At 37.6% G+C, this 22,113-nt stretch overlaps 1 pseudogene; it reads right to left on the bottom strand.

The window, feature by feature from the left end:
- Positions 1 to 358: 358 nt before the first annotated feature.
- Positions 359 to 21,482, bottom strand: LOC120170857 (annotated as a pseudogene).
- Positions 21,483 to 22,113: the final 631 nt, after the last annotated feature.

The following is a 22,113-nucleotide window of genomic DNA, read 5'->3' as shown; positions in this document are numbered from 1 at the left end:
TCTTTTAATCTGAACATAAACGATTCTCTTCTACAAATGTATTTCCTAATCTTCTTTAAAGAAATAACATTCCAATTGATCTTACTACGATTTTATAAACAACTATATTTAAACTTGAACAAAAATTCAAACAAATATATTCTATTAAACTCAATTTAATTTTTTTTTTTTAAATGATGTTCATAAGTTCAACTAATTTTGATCGAATACTCACCCTGGGTACATGGCATCAAAAATTCAATGGCTTCATTCAGAAATTCGGAAAACTCAAACTTTGACATAACAAGATAAATGCTATGGGTCAGAATAATTTATCCAGCAAATAACTGGAATGTAAAGCAAACTAAAATAACACAACACATAATGCTAAAATGTACACAAAGTGAGTTTTCTCCTATTCATTCTCGTTTCCTTTTGATCTACAAAGTACAACCATAACATTCTTTCCCACTCAGATGCTGGATTCTGAGTCTTCATAGGGGAAAAGGGGGTTACCTTTGGTCGGCGATTTTTCGAGGCAGTTAGTGCATATTGGGATTCTGCCGTTGCTGCTGATAAAAGTGCGGTGCAACTTCGGTTAACCAAGAAGGTTCAATGGAGATGACATTGCGCATGTATTGCCGGTCCGTGGAGACGAGAGAGTGATACAACACACACTTCGGATTTACCCTGCAGATTCATAAAATTCAAAATGAGATGACTCATAGCATTCAATTAGTTGCAAGGAAGATTGCAAGATCCGGTATCGATTTGTAAAGACGAGAATTCTTTCTTTTAAAAAATAATCATCTTTAACCAGAATTCAATTTGCATGTGTCTGGCCGAATACAGCATTCGAAGAGCTTCTAGCATAAGAGCACCCGTATATACTAAATTCGGTCTCGATACTAACCTGAATAACACAGATGAAGGGTGAATATAAACTTCCTGGGAACCTCTAACAGTCTTGTACATCCCACTTTGACTGTAGGCCTTTTGACAATATAGGCAACAAAACTCGATTGGCTTCAGAATTCGGTTCTAAAAAGAAACCAAAATATTTAATGAAAAGCAAGTAGCCATGAAAATTACCTCTAAACGGCATGCATTAGCAAAAAAACCAGCCGTGATTGCCTTTCTCACCAACTGAAACAAGAACATTATAAAACTTCATTCATCTCGTTCGAAAACATATGACAAAAGATTACTTGAGCCAAAAACTAAAGGACCAGCCTCTAGGGACGTTCGAGTCCCATTTATAGAGCACACAGTGATCCCGTGTTCTCTCCCAATGGAATCAGTGGCTACAATTGTCAGAAAATAGATTCCTAAATTATGAATATTATGAGTAATTAAGATAAGATTCTGTAAATATTCCTTGGTAGTTGTAATCCCTAACTTTAAGGGATTGTGTATTCCTTAGAATTAGCTACTTTCCTAGCTTAAGAGTTTCCTAAGTTAAGGCTGCTACTTGTATAAATATTTAACACTACCTACAGCAGAAATGCATGAGTTTTATACAGAATTTCATTGTTTTTAACATGGTATCAGAGCCATTTTAAGCTCATTTCTGGGTCCTGTTAAGCTCGTTTTGCAACCCTTTCCCTTTAGTTGATCTTTCCTTAAGTGCGTACTATTATCCGAACAAAAAAGATGGTCGAAGTGGCCGATACCAGCAGCACTGAAACTGTCCAAGGAGGCAATGGAAGTGAAGGGAGTTATTCCAATTCTGTAGGTGACTTGCAAAATATACAAGCTGCCTATAGGTTGAATGAAAAAAATTACCTTAAATGGTCTCATCTTGTTTGCACGTTCCTAAAAGGTAGAGGCAAGTTAAGTCATCTACTTGGGACTGGACCTAAGGAGATCTTAGGTTCAAATTTTGGGATGAACAAGATTCATTAGTAATGTCCTGGTTATGGAATTCCATGGTGTCAGAGATTAGCGATACATGTATGTTCCTTAATACAACCCAAGAGATATGGGAGGCTGTAAAACAAACACATTCAAAGGTTAAAGATGGTGCCCAGATTTATGAAATCAAGACCAAGATTTCATCCACCAAGCAGGGAAGCAAGTCAATCATAAAATATTCTAACCTACTGCAGAATCTTTGGCAAGAAATGGACCACTACCAGTTTATTCAGATGAAGTGTAGCGAAGATGCAGGTGCCCTAAAGAGGTTTGTTGAAAAAGAAAGAATTTACGATATTCTTGCTGGACTAAAAGTTTAGTTTGATGCAATAAGAGTACAGATTCTTGGAAAAGAAGACCTACCATCATTGAATGAGACTATTGTAATCATTCGAGCTGAGGAAGGAATGAGAGGAGTTATGATTGAAAGCAATCAAGAGGAGAGTTCAGCCCTGATCGCTAAAGCTATAACTGAGAGAGAAACAGGTCTAGAAAAGCAAGGTACAAAAAAGATAGCAAAAGCTGTAAACATAGACTCTCTATGGTGTACCTACTGCAAGAAACCTCGTCACACAAAGGTGAAGTGCTGGAAACTTCATGGAAAGCCACAGACAGTGGGTAAAATTTTTCCAGAAAAGGAGGGGTCATCAAGGGGTCAAGGAAGAGCATATAAAACTAAACAATTGGTTGAGGACTCTCAAGAACATCTTGTGGAGTTCAACAAAGAGGAAATAGAGAAACTGAGAAATATTTGGGCTCCCTGGACAAAAACTCCTCTGCAGGTACATGTAGTATGGTCTTCTCAGGTATATCCTCCTCTTCTCAGCACTCTAAAACCTTGGATTTACCCATCCAAAACTCCTGGGTAATTGACTCAGGGGCTACATACCACATGACCAATTCATCACTCAAATTTACAACCTCTACACCTTGTCCTAGCAAAAAAAAAACTGTGGCAGATGGCACTATGATAACAATGGTTGGTCAAGAGGAAATTGTTATAAGTGAAACCCTTACTTTAAAAAATGTCCTTCATGTACCAAAGTTATTTACTAGCCTCTTATCCATTCAAAAAAATCATCAAAGACACTAACTGCAGTGTTCTTTTTCATTCTACCCAATGTATTTTTCAGGAACAAGGAACGAAGAAGATGATTGGACGTGCTAGAGAAGAAAATGGTCTATGTTACCTTGAAGACCCCGGTGGACAAGTCAGTGCCTTGAATTCCCCATCTTTTTCGCTTTTATCAGAATCCAAAACAAATAAAGATCAGATATGGCTTCACCATCTCCGTCTTGGTCACCCATCCTTTACAACTTTAAAGCTTATGTTTCCTTCTTTGTTCAAATCCTTAAATAGTGAGGAATTCCACTGTGATATATGTGAACTTGCTAAGCATGAACGCTCTTCTTTCCCAGTTAGTAATAAATGAACTTCAAACCCCTTTACCTTTATACACAACAATGTTTGGGGGCACTCTTTTCCTCCCTCCAATAGTGGATCCTTTCTGCTGGGAAAGGGCTATCTATGAGGGAGGTTTTTAATGAGGCCTCCTATTCCTATAAAAAAAAACAATGTTTGGGGGCCATCCACAATTCCTAATATAACTGGGGCCTGGTGGTTTGCCTCATTCATAGATGATTGTAGCCGAGTGACATGATTATTTCTTCTAAAACAGAAATCAGATGTGAGTTAAAACTCAGTTGGGGACAAAAATAAAGAGGTTTAGATCAGACAATGCTAAGGACTATTTCAACAAAGTCATATCTCCCTATTTTCAAGAAAAAGGAATTATTCATGAGTCCTCGTGTGTAAATACCCCCCCAACGTTTGCCCTTATTGCAAAGATGAATACTGTGAGAATTTTATTGTCATTAGCTGCAAACCAAGGATGGGAATTACAGTAGTATGATATTAAAAACGCCTTCTTACTTGGAGATCTCGAGGAAGAAGTTTAAATGGACATTACACCTGGATTTAGTCCAAGTGCTGGGTAGAATGTGTGTAGGTTAAAAAAGGTTTTATATGGATTAAAGCAGTCTCCAAGGGCCTGATTTGGAAGATTTACTAAAGTGATGTTGAAGCTGGGCTACAAACAAAGTCAGGGTGATCAGACTTTGTTTGTGAAACATCCTGCTACAGTGGGAGTTACTGCCTTATTGGTTTATGTAGATGACATTATAGTCAAAGGGGGAGTTATTGCCTTATTAGTGTATGTAGATGACATTATAATCACAGGGGATGATTTGAAAGGGGTTGATGATCTAAAGAAGTGTTTGGTTAAATAGTTTGAAGTCAAAGATCTAGGGAGATTGAAATACTTCCTAGGTATTGAAGTGGTACATTCACAAGGGATCTTCATATCTCAACAGAAATACACCCTAGAATTTTTAGAAGAGACTGGAAAACTGGTGTGCAAACCAGCAGAAACGCCAATAGAAGTGAACCACAAGCTTGGGATACAATGGAGGATGAAGCAGTTGACAAAAGTTCATACCAGAGGTTTGTGGGGAGACTAATTTACATGTCACATACCAGACCAGACATTGCCTATGTTGTTGGAGTTGTGAGCCAATTTATACACAATCCTAAAGAAACACAACTAAGGGCCGTGAATCAAATTCTGCAATATTTGAAGAGTACACTTGGCAGGGGAATTTTGTTTAAAAGAGGAGGAAATTTGACATTACAAGCTTATACTGATGCTAACTGTGCAGGATCAGTGATTGATAGAAGATCAACCTCAGGGTACTGTACTTTTTTGGGAGGAAATTTTTTTTGATAGGAATAAATGGCCTCATTAAAAACCTCCCTCTTAGAGGTCCTTTACCATATGGTAAGAACCAACTAGCGGAAGGAGGAAAAGAGTGCCATACTTTATTGATTGCAAAAGAATTACATAAGATTTAAAAACAGTCCTACAAGATACATAAAACTTAAACACACTGCTAAAAATCATAACTACTGAATGCCACAACTCGCTGAAACAACAAATCCCATCACCCAATCCCCTCCTTTGCTAGCTTATCAGCCTCACAATTACAACATCTCGGAATCCACCTCACAATAATCTCGTGCGCAGACATTGTAGAAGCTATCTCCTTAACTAGATTAGTAAGAAAAGTAGGGACAGTTGCTTGATCTTCCAACCATTCCACTGCTAGTTTGCAATCAGATTCCACAATTAACCTTCCCTTTGGTGCCCATTCTGAAGAAACAAATAAATCTATTCCTTTCTTGATTGCTTTCAACTCTGCTACGATGATAGGAGTGACCAACATTTTCTGAAAAAGAAATCAGCTTTGTCCGATTCCAGTCTCTGAGAATACCCCCAATTCCAGCAGATCTCCCAACAGTACAAACAGCTCCATCCACATTCATTTTATAAAAGTCAGTTGGAGGTGGACTCCAACTAACCTTCGGCCTGTTCAAATCTTTTATAACTGAGCAAGTGTCTGCCAATGAAGGATCAACAATTAACGAATCCACCTGAATAGAGCTTTTTGGATACTTTGCTAAGAACCATTTCGCTAACCTTAGCCGAACTGTGAAAAACAAAGCGAAACTGTCCAGTTTACCTCCATTAAAGATGATATCATTTCTAAATTTCCATAGAGACCATAGGATTGCCGCTGGAATGAACTTCCACATGGCAGAATAAAGCTTCAAGTATGTCCAAGAGCTAAGGAGGGAGGGAGGATCAGAGGGTAAAACACAAGAAATACCCCAAAAGCCGATAATTTTATTCCACAATTCCCACAAAACTTGACAAGAAATAAAAAGATGTTGAACAGATTCTTCACAAAGATTGCAAAGAGGACATAAAATATCGTCCCCTAAGGGAACCCCCCGTTTCTTCAACTCCACTCTCACCGGTAATTTTTTATGGGATACTTGCCAAAGGAAAGCCTCAACTCTTGGAGGAACTAAACCCATCCAAACATATTTGTTCCAAAAAATGAATTTTCATTAGAATAGGGAAAAGACTTCCTACAAGCTTTAACCGAAAACAACTCCTCCCCCACTCCATCCCATAGCAAACAATCCTCCAAAGATTCGGTTAATTTAATGTCTTTGAGTCTATCCAATAGCTCCACCAACTGAACCACCTCCCAATCACAGAGATTCCTCCTCGTTCTAATATTCCACTCCCATCCATTTGAATCAAAGCTCCCAAAATCAGCAACCTTGCCCCCTTGGATTGGAGAAAGAGCAAAAATCCTAGGGAAAAGCATTTTCAAAGGAACATCCCCTAACCAAGAATCATTCCAAAATGAGATTGATTTGCCATTCCCTACTTGTAACTTTGCATGGGCTCTAAGGCAACCTCCAACAACATCATCTTTGGTGAAGTTATTAACAATTCCCCTCCAAATCCAAGAGTCCTTATGTGAAAGGACTTTGGTAATATCCATGGAATCGCAACTAACATCATGTTTGGTGCATATGAAACGCTTCCACAATGAACTTTTTTCATTAGCAAACTTCCACACCCACTTTCCCAACAAGGCTCGGTTAGAATATTTCAAGTCGGCAACTCCCAAACCTCCACAACTCGAAGGATTGCAAATCTTATCCCAACTTACCCAATGCATTTTCTTCTTCTCGGCCCCATCACCCCATAAAAAAGCCGCCATCAAAGAATTTAACTTCTTGCAAATAGTAGAAGGTATCTTGAAAAAAGATAGAAAGAAAACAGGTAAAGATGACAAAACCGACTTAATAAGCACCAATCTACCTGCCAATGACAAGGAAGAGGCTTTCCACCCCGCTAGTTTCTTGTGGAAATTATCAAGAACCGGCTCCCACAATTTCTTTTTGCCCCTAACGGAAGTCCCAAGTAAACTGTCGGAAATGAACCTACTGAGCATCCAATAGCCGCAGCCCAATCTCCCATGATATCATCCTCCACATTGATGCCAAAAAGTTTGCTTTTAGCTAAATTAAGATGAAGTCCCGCCATTAAGCTATAAATCCTCAGAACTCGTCTCACATTCTTTATCTGAGTAATGGAAGCTCCACAGAAAATAATAAGTTCATCTGCGAACTGAAGATGTGACAAAGTGAAATTATTTTGGTTTTTGCCAAACGCAAACCCTTGAAATAGGCCAATTTCCACAGCTTTGGATAACATCATGTGAAGTAGTTCACCAACCACGTTAAACAAAAGAGGAGAAAGGCTACATCCTTGTCTCAAGCCTTTAGCTATTGGGAACTCCTCTGTAGGCGACCCATTGACTAAAACCGAGATTGAGGCAGTGGAAATACACTGTGAAATCCAAGAACACCACCTTTCACCGAAGCCCATGACATTCAAAAGCCTTAGAAGAATCTGCCAGTCAACTGTGTTATATGCTCTGCTAAAATCGACTTTAAAAACAACTCCTCTAAGCCCTTGTTTCCTCCAAAAATCAATGCCTTCATTTGCTAAACAAGCACAATCCAACAATTGTCTCCCCGGAATAAAAGCAAACTGAGTTGGGCTTACAATATCATTAACACATGAAGAAAGTCTCTTAGACAGAACTTTGGAAAGAATCTTATATAGGCTACCCACAAGGCTGATAGGTCTGTAATCTTCAATACACTCTCTGGATTACCTTTTTTAGGAATCAAGGTAATAAATGCATGATTTACCCCATGAACCCATTCCTTTCCTTTGTAAAAATCAGAAAAAAAACTCCATGATCTGGGCCTTCAGTTTCAGCCAGAATTTCTTATAAAATCCCATGGTAAAACCATCCGGGCCAGGAGCTTTAGAACTTTTAGAAGAAGCAATTGCTTGCCAAACTTCTTGCTCCGAAAATTCTGCCTCAAGACAATCTCTTTGAACTGCTGTTAATTGTTTAAAATCAAAATTAAAGCCTGCAACTTCCAGAGTTGATTTGTCATTATATGCCTTCTTAAAAAAAATTGAAAACAGTTGCTTTTATCTATTCTGGATCTGAAATAACTCCCCCTTCAGACTTCAATGAATGAATGGAATTGATTCTGTTTCTCCTCAATGCAGTAAGGTGGAAGAACCTTGTATTTCTATCTCCATCTTTAATCCATCTTGTTCTAGACTTCTGAAACCAGATCCTCTCTTCGATTCTCAACAGCCTCCATAACTCTTTTTTACACTCAATCAGCTGATTCCACTCCCCTGAAGACAAAATTCCACCTTGAGATTTTCTGTCCAAAGCACTGATTTTAAATTCCAGCTGCGAGATGGATTCACCCAGTCCTCTGTGACAACTACCAGGCCAGATTTTGATTTTATTTTTTGCAGCCTGTAACAACCTGAAAATACCCCCTCTATTCTTCTTCTTTTTCTCTACTGACAGTGATTCTTCTACCAATTCAACAAAACCTTGTTCTTCTAAAAGAAAATTAAAGAACCTAAAGGGTTTAGGCCCCCAATTAATAGAAACATCCCCCAACAAAACTGGATTGTGATCTGAAATTGACTTCGGAAGAAGACTTTGAGTAACATTGGGAAAACTATAAAGAAATCTGGGACAAATTAGGAACCGGTTCAGTCTCACCCAAGTTGAAGATTCTCTATTATTGCACCACGTTTAAGCACCTCCTGACAAAGGCAAATCAATGAGATTCGCTTGCTGCACAAAGGATCTAAGAATATCGATTGAATTCCAATTTTGTGATTTATCCAATGCAGAGGCTGAGTTTAGAGCAATAGCACTTGGAATCTACGAATTGTTGTGGCTAAGATTATTTTAGAAGATTTAAAGATTAAGTGGGAAGGTCCAATGAAGTTGTGTTGTGACAATAAATCAGCAATTAATATTGCTCATAATCTAGTTCAACATGACAGAACAAAACATGTTGAAGTGGATAGACATTTCATAAAGGAGAAACTCGACAGTGGGCTAATTTGTACTCCCTATGTGTCCACCGGAGATCAAGTTGCAGATATACTTACAAAGGGACTACCTAGTAAGCTTTTTTAGAAGTTAGCAGGCGAGTTGAAGATGGAAGACATCCAACTCTCCAGCTTAAAGGGGAGTGTCATAAAATAGATTCCTAAGTTAGGAATATTACGAGTAATTAAGATAGGATTCTGTAAATATTCCTTAGTAGTTGTAATCCCCAACTTTAAGGGATTGTGTATTTCTTAGAATTAGCTACTTTCCTAGCTTAAGAGTTTCCTAAGTTAAGGCTGCTACTTGTATAAATATGTAACACTACCTACATCATAAATACACACAGAATTTCATTGTTTTTAACAACAATCACAATGCCTGTCTTTTTCCTATTTCTTTTCAAGATTAAACAAAAGTTTTAATTTACCTGCATATCTGTTTCACAAGATTTCAAGACTATGCCTAACCTCAGCGCTATTCTTTTGAGTTGTTCTCTGACTTCCATTACCTTTTTCTGTAAAAGGAATTAAAGCTGATTTTAACATAAATAAAACATTTAAGAAATGCAACAAAAACTTTAAGTAAAAGCTTATACATACATAATTGTGTATCAGAGCGAAACTGTACTATCTTAAACTCTAAAACATGCCTAAACAATAATACACACCATGGCATGGTAGTTTATGAAGTTCTTATGACACCACTTCGAAGACTTGCCCGACTGGAGAAATCCTTTGTAAATATTCAGGAAAGTAATATGGTCACCCTGCACCAAAAAATAAATAAGTAAAAGATTCGAGACAGGTGCAGCTAGCTGATAACTGAGTTATTACAATAACACAAGTCAGGAAAGTGATGAAGAAAGAAAACCCGGAAAAACTAATTAAGACGTTGATAAATTGAATCCATTTCCTAGTATTAAAACAAATAGATGATAAATGTGTGATACTTGAGATGCGACCAAAAACAAAGCAAAACAATCAAAATGCAGGTTGGATTCAGCTAGGAATACCTCAGCAGCAGCAAATCTCAACTTGGCTTCATCCAATTCCTTTTTTGCTCCCCGACTAGAAAACCAGATCGACTGCAAAGCAAAAGGGAAAAGAGAAGACGAATGAATAGGCTAGTACAAGAGAGGGAACTGAAGAAAGAAAAACATTTGAAGTGTAACAAACAAAAAAGAGGTAGCAAGAAGTAATTTACCTGGATAGAGAGAACAGCAGCGATGGTAATAATTTCATATGAACACCCAAGCTCATTTGAAGATATTATCATTTTTGCAACCATTGGTTCCTGCAAAACATATAGTAGTGAAGCATGTGCCTAGAAATACAACGGGCAAGAAGGAAACCACAATGGAAATCAAAAGTAATATTTAATAAAGAAAAACAAAAAGTAATTAGCATTTTGTTAATTAGGCATCTCTCTCTCCTCGGAGTAATAAGTGGGGAAGACATCATGGAAATAAAAAATTTAAAATGAATGAATAAAGGTCTTAGGTGAAGTTGTATAAACTTATTTACCAGTGGAATCTCTGCAACTTGGAAACCACAGGTGAAGTAAGTTTGGCATCATCGTCAAGGACACCAAGTGAATAAAGTACTTCAAGTGCTCGGATCATTGATTCAGGAGATGGAGATGCTGGCCAATCAAAGCCCAGAATGTTATCAATGCCTAATGCTTTTAGCTGCAATATAAGAATACAAAGATTAGCATCTAAAACACTTTACAAGATTAAATTACAGAATATCTCATTAAATATTATCAAAATTAGATCTTTTTTTTTATAGGAATAGGAGGTCTCATTAAAAACCTCCCTCATAGTTGACTCTTGATAAGTGGCAACTAATTGAGGGAGGAAAAGAGTACCTCAATTTATTAATAGACCATAATTACATAATATACACAATACATTCTAACCCTGAATAACATAAGATAAACATAACACTCTAACCCTCGATAATAAAACATAACATTAATACAAATAGCGATGGGAAACAAAGACCCCTCAGCCTAACCCATCCTCAGCTAGTTCATCAGACTCAACAGAACGCTTGCAACACTCAACCGATCCCCTGCTTAGCTAACCTGTCAGCCTCCATATTGCAACTCCTAGGAACCCATCTAAGAACGACTCCCTTAGCAGTAACAAGAACTCCAATTTCCTCCACCAAATCACTGAAAAAAGTAGGAGCAGGTTGTAGCTTTAAAATCCATTTAACTGCACATTTGCTATCACTTTCCAAAATAAGTCTACCCCTGTTAGCCCAAATGGAAGAAAAGAAAAAGACCAATCCATTCTTAATAGCTTTTAGTTCAGTCACTATAGGGAGGCCCAGCCCTACTGCAGAAGAAAAATTCGCTAAAGAGCAACTAAAGGAGTCTCTCAAAACACCACCAATACCACCCTGCATCCCATCTCCAGTCACTGCCCCATCAACATTAAGTTTGAACATATCCGATGGTGGAGGAGTCCAGCCAATAACCTTCTTAGTATTCGAACTAGGGAGGAGTTTATCAGCCCGCGTAGGATCCCTTACTAGAAGGTCAGTCTGAATCCGAACACCAGGGTATTTAGCTAAGAACCATTTCGCCAATCTAAATCTAGTGATAAAGAACAGAATATTAGAGTCACACTTGCCGTTTTCAAAAACAACCAAATTTCTTGCCTTCCAAATAGACCAGAAGATGACAGCCGGAATAAACCTCCAAATAAGTGAATTATGCCTTAGGTTCGACAACGAGCACAGAATAGCAGAAGGGTCTTGAGGCAACACCGAAGAGATATTCCATAACCTTAGGAATTTGCTCCACAAATCCGAGGCAACAGTGCACGATAGGAATAGGTGTGCAATAGACTCATCCTTAGAACGACATAATGGACACAAAACCTCCGAAATCTAAATCCCTCTTTTCTTCAATTCCACTCTAACTGCTAATTTCTGATGACAGATCTGCCATAGAAAAGTTTGTACTCTAGGAGGTGCCAATCCATCTCAAACCCACTTCTTCCACTCATAACTCTCTTCCGACCCACCTTGTAACGACTATCTACAAGATTTGACCGAAAACATGCCATCCCCCTTTCCGAACCATCCCATGAAGTCATACACAGATCGTTCCAACGAAATTTTGTCGATCAATGACATTAAAGCGATCCACTGGTCCAATTCCCAATCACACAAATTTCTTCTAAGTTAAATGTTCCAAACCCAGACATCATCTTCATACTCCCCAAACTCAGAAACCATCCCCCATTTATTCGTCGACAAAGCAAATATTCTGGGGAAATGGTTTTTTAAAGGCAGATTAGTAATCCAAACATCACTCCAAAAAGCAATCGACCAACCATTTCCCAGATTCATCTTTGAATTCTGTCTCAAACAATCACCAATCTGATCATTCTTAGCATAGTTACTGAGGATACCTCTCCTTATTCAGGAGTCTAAAGGTGAAGCCGCATTTGAAATTGAAAGAGACATACTGCTAACGTTGTTTTTGCAGCAAATCATATTCTTCCACACACTATATTTTTCATTAGCAAATTTCCAAACTCATTTCCCAAGTAGGACCCTATTAATCAACCTTAAGTCAAGAATTCCCAGACCACCCTCTTCGATTGGTTTACTAACCGATTTCCAATTCACCCAGTGAATTCGTTTTTTATCAAGATCTTCACCCCAAAGGAAGTTAGCCATCAACGAGTTCAACTTCTGAGTCACTTTTAGAGGGATCTTGAAAATAGATAGAAAAAAGATTGGCAAGGATGATAATACGGATTTAACCAAAACAAGTCTGCCCGCCAGCGACAACGATTTAGCTTTCCACCCAGCTAATCTCTTATTAAAATTCTAGACAACCGGTTCCCACATACCCTTTGAATTTTTCCTAGTTCCAATCGGTAAACCAAGATAAGACATTGGAAAAGACCCCACTCCACAGCTCGCTTTCATAGCCCAATCTTTAACCCTGTCAGCTTCCATATTAACCCCAAATAATGAACACTTAGACAAGTTTAAGTGTAACCCAGACATAGCACCAAAAACCCTCAATACTCTCCTAATATTTAGAATTTGCATTGAAGAATCTCTGCAAAAAAGGATTAAATCATCTGTAAACTGTAGGTGTGACAACTGAAAGGAATTACCAACCCTACCAATGTTGAACCCTTGAAACAGACCTATATCAGCAGCATTAATCAACATAAGATTTAATAATTCCCCCACTAAATTGAACAGGAGAGGGGAAAGACTGCACCTTTGTCTCAACCCTTTGCTAATATTGAATTCCTCAGTAGGTGAACCGTTAACTAACACCGAAATAGAGGCAGAAGAAACACAGCATTTAATCCATGAGATCCATTTTTCCCCAAAACCCATAACCTTCATAATTCTGAATAAGATAGGCCACTCAACCGAATCATAAGCCCTACGGAAATCAACTTTAAAGACAACTCCTTTTCTCCCTAGTTTTCTCCAATATTCAATGCCTCATTTGCCAACAGAGCACAATTTAGCAATTGTCTACCCGGAATAAATGCAAATGTGAAGGACTTACTAAACCATTAATAACAGAGACAAGCCTTTGGAGAGTACTTTAGAAATAATCTTGTAAAGACTGCCAACAAGACTAATAGGTCTGAAATCCTCAATTCCTTGAGGATTCACCTTCTTGGGAATTAAAGTAATAAAGGAATGATTCACTCCTTTTTCCCATTTTTTTCCTCTCTGAAAATCTTGAACAAACTGCATGATCTGGTCCTTCAATAAAGTCCAGAATTTTTTTAAAAAAACCCACTGTAAACCCATCTGGACCAGGTGCCTTAGCACTGTCCGACTTAAAGACAGCATCCCACACTTCCTGTTCAGAAAAATCAGCTTGTAAGCCAGTCTTTTGTTCCTCTGTCAATTTTGCAAAATTCAGATTACATTCATCCACCTCCAGAGATGTTTTCTCATTGTAATTAACTTTAAAAAAATCAAAGATAACTGATCTAATCGGAGAAGGATTAGAGATATCTATCCCAGCCACTTTCAAAGACGAAATAGCATTCGTTCTATTCCTATTAAGAGCACATATGTGATAGAATCTGGTATTTCTATCCCCTTCCTTAATCCATTTAAGACATGATTTTTGGAACCAAATACTCTCCTCCTTCCCATGCAAACTCCACAAATCATTCCTCCAAGATAATAGTTGACCCCATTCTTGTGCAGAAATTCCCCTACCCTGAGACTTTAATTCCAAGTCATTTATCCTGTTTTCCAGCTCTGATATCTGTTTTGAAATTCCCATATTGTTACCGTTTGGCCACATTTTAATCGCTTTCTTTGTTCCCTGAAGAATACTCGGCATACCCCTTCGGGCATTCTCCCTCTTTAGATCATACACAGCATTTTGAACCACCCCATTAAACCCATCCTCCTCTAGTAAGTAGTTAAAAAACCGAAAAGGTTTGGGGCCCCAATTTTTGAGATCTTCATTAAGTAGTATAGGATTATGATCAGATAAGGATTTTGGCAACACTTTCTGGATAACTTTTGGGAATACCTGAAAAAACGCACCACTTAATAGAAACTGATCTAATCTAATCCACGTGGGAGCTTCTCTATTATTGCACCAAGTAAATCTCCCTCCAACTAAAGGTAGACCCATAAGGTTTAAATTTAGGACAAAGTTGGAGAATAACTCCACTGAATGCCAATTCTGAGCAACTCCAATCTTCTCCTCGGGATCTAGATAAGCGTTGAAATCCCCCCTAGGCATACAGGCAAATCAAGCTGTTGTATAAAACACATCAGCTCTCTTAAAAATTCCTCTTTATCAGCCTCAACCGACGGTCCATACACATTAATAACAACACAATCAAGTTGAGACTCTTAACCCTTCCTGATAACGCAATGAATCTATTGTGTTTAAAATCCCTGCTTACTTCAAACATATTTTCATTCCACATACATATTAAGCCCCCTGCAGAACCAGTAGCCGGCTGAAAACTAAAACCTTTCAAGAAGTTACCCCCTAACTTCCTCAACAATCCATTTTGGCATTTATTCAGCTTAGTTTCCTGAAGAAACATAATCATCGGTTTGATTTTTGAAACTAATCTTGCAATTCCTCTGGATTTTTCCTTTCTACCAAGCCCCCTAACGTTCCATGAAATCAACTTGATTTGTGACATAATTAACAATAGCACCAAACCTTTATCGTCCTGTAAAAATCAGTCAAGAGCTTCTAAGAAGCCCTTTTAGCTCCATCTTCAAGATCTCCTCTTCCAACACATGATTACCCCCTTTGAAAGAGATCCCCAACATATCACACACATCCCTAGTAGCAGCAGCTTCCAATCTTGCTTCGACAGATTTGTGTGGGGACAGAGAATTAACACTGTTTTGATCCATATTTTCCCTATCAGACCTCTATCTAGTCTTTCATAAATTCGATCGTGGAAACAAAATGAAACTTCACCCTCCGAACAAGAACTATCAGACCAACTTGGAGCAATCCTTAACTTCTTATTCTTAAGAAAACCTCTTTTTAAACCATAAGAAATAAACTCCTTGTTGATACTCCGCCCCTGAGTACCAGCCAGTAGGACTGGAATTTCAACCCTTTCCACCTCTGTTCCTTCTGCTCTACCAACTTCCTTCTCCCGAATTTCTCTTTCATCTACCATATCCTCATTTGTAAACTTAGTCTGTAGACTGACGTTAATTCCACCAACAAGCAAATTTGAGTTGAATTCAGGCAAAGCTATATCCTGATCCTGCCTATTTGAGTCGTCCATCACCTTTTCTGTGGGTCTCCTAGTTCCTCCACCCAGGATTCTATAATTCTACCACAGCCCAATCGATTTAAAATGACAACTGGCCCAGCAGTTGATAGTCTAATGGGCTCACTCAAGTCCTCTGATTGGGCTTTATCACTCTCATTGGAAAAATTACTCTTAATCCCAATACCCTAATAATTCCCTCTTAAATTCAAATCCTCTGCTGGACAGTCTGACATCTTTAGTCCTCTATGTTGACCTTCTCCCTCCTGCCATATTAAATTCTGACCCCCTTTGCCGCCTGATACAGCTGTACTTACATCCCCTACTAACCATCTGTCAACACTATCCCTAGTATCCTCAGCTGGCAAGTCTGGTCTACCAACCCCATCAGAGAACCTGTCTTCTTCCTCCTCTGAAACTTCATCATCTCTAAACATATCCTCGCCGGCCACGTTGAGTTTCCTACTGAGAAACTTTCCTGTTTTATATAGATCGACCCCACATTAATTTTGACCTTGAAAGATCTCCCATACGAGCCCAAAATAACAGACTCCTGTACATCAAAGGACTGGCCACCCTCAGCAAGGCCCTTGCACCGCCATGTCCTCTCTTTTCACCGTCGAATCGTTGATACAGACTAACTTCCCCCACCTTGAGACAAGTTTCTCCATAAAAAAACACTCCAGCATAATAAGGGATTCCAACTAACTCAACCGAACAAAACGCCATCGGTACCCCATCATCATTCAAAGAGAATCAATCCAATCAAACCAGAAGGATAATTCCTCTACTCTGCTCGACCACGCCTCTTTAAACTCTTCCATTGAATCAAAGGTTAATATGCAAGAGTTCCACGCATACCCCACTTAGCTCCCTTAACCTTGATCCCATCACTTGCCAATCCCTTCAACACTAGCTCCAAATCAAAGTGTGGTTTGATAATCCCAGTCAATGATCTCTTCACCCAATCCCATTCATCTGAGGGAATATGCATCTCCCAAAGATTTCTCATTCCAGCATCTTTACCAGGGTGACCCACCCTAATCTTTTCCTCCACCGGACCTTTCCTCATCCCATCAGACGAGACTAAAGCATCCTTATATGACCTTTCATCCCTCAAACGACTGAAAGACTGAGATCCAACTCTACTCCTCCAGTTCGCTCCCTTACTCAACTTATCTTCATCTTTTCTGGAATTTCTTCCAACTACTAGCATGTGCCTCTGCCTCCGATATTTAGCTACACATACCGAAACTTTCTTCCTATCAATCCAATACCATTAACATTCTCAATCGCCTTCTTCATTCCATCCTCCTTCGCAAACTGAACGAACGCAAACGTATGATCTCTATAATTTGGCTTGTTAGAACTATTTGGGATGTAAACTCTCATAACACTACCCTGTTGACTAAAAATTTCCTTTACTGTTCTCCAAGTGACTCTCATGCTAAGATTATCTACAAACACTGTCCACTCCTCACCGGAGGACGGACCTCCTAATACGCTCTCTCTCACCATATTTTTCTCCAAAGCTTTAGAAGTTAGCAAAATGATGGAATGTTCTCTTATCAAAATTAGATCTCATTCAGCTTTTAACATCATTACGTGAAGGAAACACCAAAGTTAAAGTTACACATGCACTTTAGCAACATATGTATTGAAAGGCTGGGAGCCCTCTAGCTCACACCATTAAGTTGTCAAGATATAATAAAATAACAGCTGAGAGCCAAAGAAATTAGCAACAAATCTAAATACCTGAATCACACAGGAAACAAGATTTGACCTTTGGATTTCTGGAATTCCTTGAACAGACATTTCATTGAGATAATACTCTTCCGTATAGAGTCTGGGGGAAGCAATCAAAAGACTTCAGTCAAAGACAATATGATTTCATCATCAGAAATATTTAACTTCTAGAGATGATTAGACACCTGTAACACTTCCCAGGTCTAATTCTACCGGCCCTACCAGCCCTTTGTTTAGCAGATGCCTTGGATATGGGTGCCACTACAAGGTTTTCTATATCTGTGATCTGGAGAAATAGGAATAACATGATTAGCAACTATAACAGGAATTTGAAATGGTGTTTCACTTAGGAATTAAAGGCTTCCACTAAAACCTCTAGAAATTGGTTTAAAAATTAGTCATAAGAATCAGGAATTTGAACTAACAAACCTGGTGACTATTGACATAAATGAACATATTGTAAAATTAAAATATTTTCATTCTTCAATATAGCGGAAAAAGGTAAAACTTTCAATTTTTTCTTTTGGGCTTTTGGCATAAGATGATCCAAGACTGGACAACACAGAGTCATCAACATCATTATTAACCAATATTCAATTAAAAAAGCATAAAAGATACCGGATTGTAGAATCGTTGTTTTGAGAAGCCACTGTCGATAACATAGACAATACCCTGACCAAAGTACCAAACACAAGAACAAATGTAGGCATGAATATAACAACAGTTTACTACAAACAAAAGTTTAACCAAAAACTCCAGAATATGAATATCTTACCTCTAAAGTCAATGATGTCTCTGCTATATTTGTTGATATCACTACTTTTCTCTTTCCTTTAGGAGTTGGAGAAAACACCAAATCCTGAAAAGAAACAAAAAGAAGTCTGTAAAACCAGAAAGGCTATTAAGTAAATCCTAAATAAGTCACAATATTACAGAGAGCATCTAACTGTTCTGCACGCGTAAGTCCCGAGTACAGAGGCAGAATAGTCAACCCTGAAATGGAGATAAAATTAACTAATTGTCCTCAAATCCAACAGAATTTTCTATTTTGTTTCAAGACAAAAGAATCCTACTACCACATGCATCAAACACGGTGACAACCAACTAATAACAAGTCACAAATCCACTGTAATGCTAGGCATCAAATTATACTTGCAATGGAATTTCCATAGCATATATACATCGAGTCATAATTATGCACACAAGGGCATAAAACAAAGTCTAAGCGTAGAACATGTAATGCTAGGCATCAACTATATGTACACAAATTCTAAATAACAGGGTGACAACTAACCAATAGCAGGTCACAAATCAACGGTAATTCTATGCATCAAAATATTGCAATGGAATTCTGATAACATGCATAAACCTAGTCATAGGTACACATGCCCAGGCATAAAAACACCCAACATTTGATAATTATTGCAAGTTCCTTTTAGTGGATATAAGATAAAGATTAAAAAAGTCCAAAGTATATGAAATGATACTAAACCTGAGGAAGTTTTCCCATTCCCTCGAGCTTCTTCAGTGAGCAACTTAATAGCAGCATCAATATCATCTTGACCAGTAAGAAATACTAAAATATCACCTGGTGGTTCCTACTCAACAGATAAAATATGGTGACAAAATTAGCAGCGTTGAATCCTTTCATGAAAGTTTTTAGACAATATCGGTCCATACTACTGGTAGGAACTAGGGAGAGAAAACCATAATTAGTCCAAGAAAGCCTTCCGGGGAAGGAATTAGATCTTTAAAGAACACTTTCAGAAGAAAAAAAGGCACCTAAAAATATTGGGAAATGAAAATTACTATTTATCATATGTAGAATTCTTTTGATTTGCAGCCGTATTCAATTATTAGCACCAATATAATGAATTTAAATTGTCTCTACAATTTTGAATTTAACACAATATTCAAAATACCTTGTCATGGATCAATAGCACTGTTGAAACAACAGCCAGAACATAATCTTTTACAGGGTCTTCCACATAATGAATTTGCACATTAAACCCTCTGCCCTGAAAATTGAGTGCAGAACAAGACCTAATTCGTTAGTTCACGCATGTGTTTGAAAAGGGACATAAGTGTGATACTGCCAATGAAAATACCTCAACGGATAGGATTGCAGGCTCCAAGCTAGGTCTAAGCTCCTCACCTTCTAATGCTTGGCGCCTTTTACTAGTTTACATAAAATGCAAGATGTTAGGATCAAATCATAAACTTGCGGGTTTTAATCTACTAAATGAAATCCAAAGCAACAAACAAATACTGATAAACAAATAAATCATCTTTATAGAGATTGAAGAAAAGAAGAAATGTTCTAATAAATGAGAAGCACTTCACTAGAATGCTTAGAAGGAAACCTAGACAGGAAGAAATTAGACATTGACTTCGCTTCGATTGTAGCAGAAGAAATAACCAAACGCAGCTCAGGTCGTTTTTGAATCTGAATTTCAATGTTCAGAAAAGATTAAGAGAGTACAGGACCAATGCAGGAAAAGCCAAAATTTGCCAGTCTCCTAGTTTTTCCTACTACGTCCAACACTCAAGTTACCAAGTATTAGAAGTATTACCTTTTTCAGAAGGCCAAGTAAAATGTCTGTTGAAATGGATCTTTCATGCGCCTCATCCACCATAATGACACTGCCAAAGGCATATAAACTTTACTCTCTTTTATCTTAATAAAAAAACACTGAACCACATCCACCATGATGACCATATGTTCATAAATTTCAAAGGGATCAGGATTTGTAGCAAAAAGAGTAAAAAGAAGAGCTATAGTCTAATAGAAAAATGTAGGATGAAAACCATAAGATCCTTGCCACTGTTGACTAACAAGCAGACCAGAATATCATCGATTTCCTAGTCTGCCAATTTGACAATCTGATTTTGCATGAACGATGATGAATTGCGCATAATATCATTTTTCACAATAATGAAAACTAGCAAATATGGGGAAATATCATAGCAAATAATTTTTCACCAGTATATAAATATATAAATCTCACAGAATAATATCAGGAATGAGCAAAGTAATGTAGCTAAAAAGAAGCAGTATCTGCACTAATCAAATTTTCGCCAGTGTTAGCCATTACCTGTACTTAGTCAAAGAGGATCATCCATCATTTCTCTAAGTAAAACTCCATCTGTGAGAAACTTATCCTAGTAAGATCCTGCACTGTCAAAATGAAATAACCTTAAAAATCAAGGACATCAAATTAAATGCACTGCAAACAGAATCATTCTGAAATTTCACCATATTCATAGCAGTTTTTTTGCATGATAAAGAACACATGTAAGATACTACATTTTCAAGTTTCCCACATAAAGGAAAAGAAGCATGCAAGATACAACATTTTCAAATTTAACTTTCAAAGGAAAAACAGAATTGAATAAGACAAAAATGGGAGAACAAAGATTGATTAGATAACTCACCGAATTAGAGATATCTTCAAACCGAATAGTGTAACCGACTTCTTCTCCAAGTTTGACCCCATCTCCTCAGCCACCCTAGAAGCAACTGCCTGTACATCAGATTAAAATAGATATTATTGAGCAAAAATCTAAGAACATACATGCACGAAATAATTGAAAAAATGAAAATACATATCTGAGTTCAAAGTGCAGAGAGAAGCATACAAGGATAGGGATATATAGAAGCGTTGGAACCTACCTGCACAGCTAGTCGCCTTGGTTGCGTGCAAGCTATAACACGCCCACCATCAGCCCAACCAGCTTCTTTTAGAAACTGAAATTCAAGCATATTGAAATCAATATTCCCAGGAACGAAAAGAATCAGAATAAACTTCAAATAACAAATAGGGAGGTAATTAAACAGCTAAAAGGAGGAAAACCTGTGGGATTTGAGTGGTTTTACCACTGCCAGTCTCACCAACAACAATGGTAGTAGCGTGAGCTTCCACTAAGTAAAGAATAGCAGTTCTATACTTGTAAACTGGAAGCCTCTGTCTTTGCTTCTCAATGCTCGCATACCCGTAACTGTAAAAAAAAAAAAAAAAAAAAGGAAAACAAATCAGGAAGAGAACAGAAAAAATAACAATCAAAGAACAACAATTTATGAAAAGAATGGGAGAAAGATACCCAGACGAAGATGAAGAGAAGGAAGATGACAAGAAAACAACGCCGCGTCCTCGTCCTCAAGGAGGCGCGGCTTCTCGGTTCCTGGTTTCCAGAACTGCGACATCGTTTTAAGCTCTGTGTGCTAATTTTCCTGATTAAAAGGAAGTGGAACCAAAAATTCAGAAATGTCGCCGGTGTAATTAACAGCTACAAACGGGCTTCTGTTAAGCTTTTCTTTCGTGTTGGTTTAGGGTTTTAAGACCAATAATAATTGGGTATTTCTTAGAAAACTGTTAACAGCCAATCTGAAAAAGAAAATACTTTTAAGAAAAATTAGGCCTAAATTCCAATCTTTTAACCAGTAAGCCCAAAACAATTGAAACCCCAATTCTTGTTCAAAAAGAGGAAATCAATTGAAACATTAATTATTTTTTAATTTCACACAATGTCCTCAAACTATCATTTAAACATTAAATTGATTCTTGAACCTTAAAACATTTTAATTGAATCCTCAATGTACTAGTATTGTGTCAATCACATTCTTTCGTTTGTTGAACAATAAATTTATGGGATAGATATAAGTTTAGAACTGATATGAAATACAGTTAAAGTAAGTGGATTAAACTGTAAATATATATGCTTCTATCGTATTGACAATTTAGACTCGTTATAAAAATATAGTCTCAATAAATTTTGGTATGATATTTCTTCATTTTTCTAACATTGTGGTTTTAAACCATCCACACATTAGGTGT

The sequence above is a fragment of the Hibiscus syriacus genome, unplaced genomic scaffold (genome assembly GCF_006381635.1).
Source record: "Hibiscus syriacus cultivar Baekdansim isolate YM2019G1 unplaced genomic scaffold, ASM638163v2 tig00111794_pilon, whole genome shotgun sequence".
Lineage (NCBI taxonomy): Eukaryota > Viridiplantae > Streptophyta > Magnoliopsida > Malvales > Malvaceae > Hibiscus > Hibiscus syriacus.
This window is presented reverse-complemented; position numbering and strand designations above follow the sequence as displayed.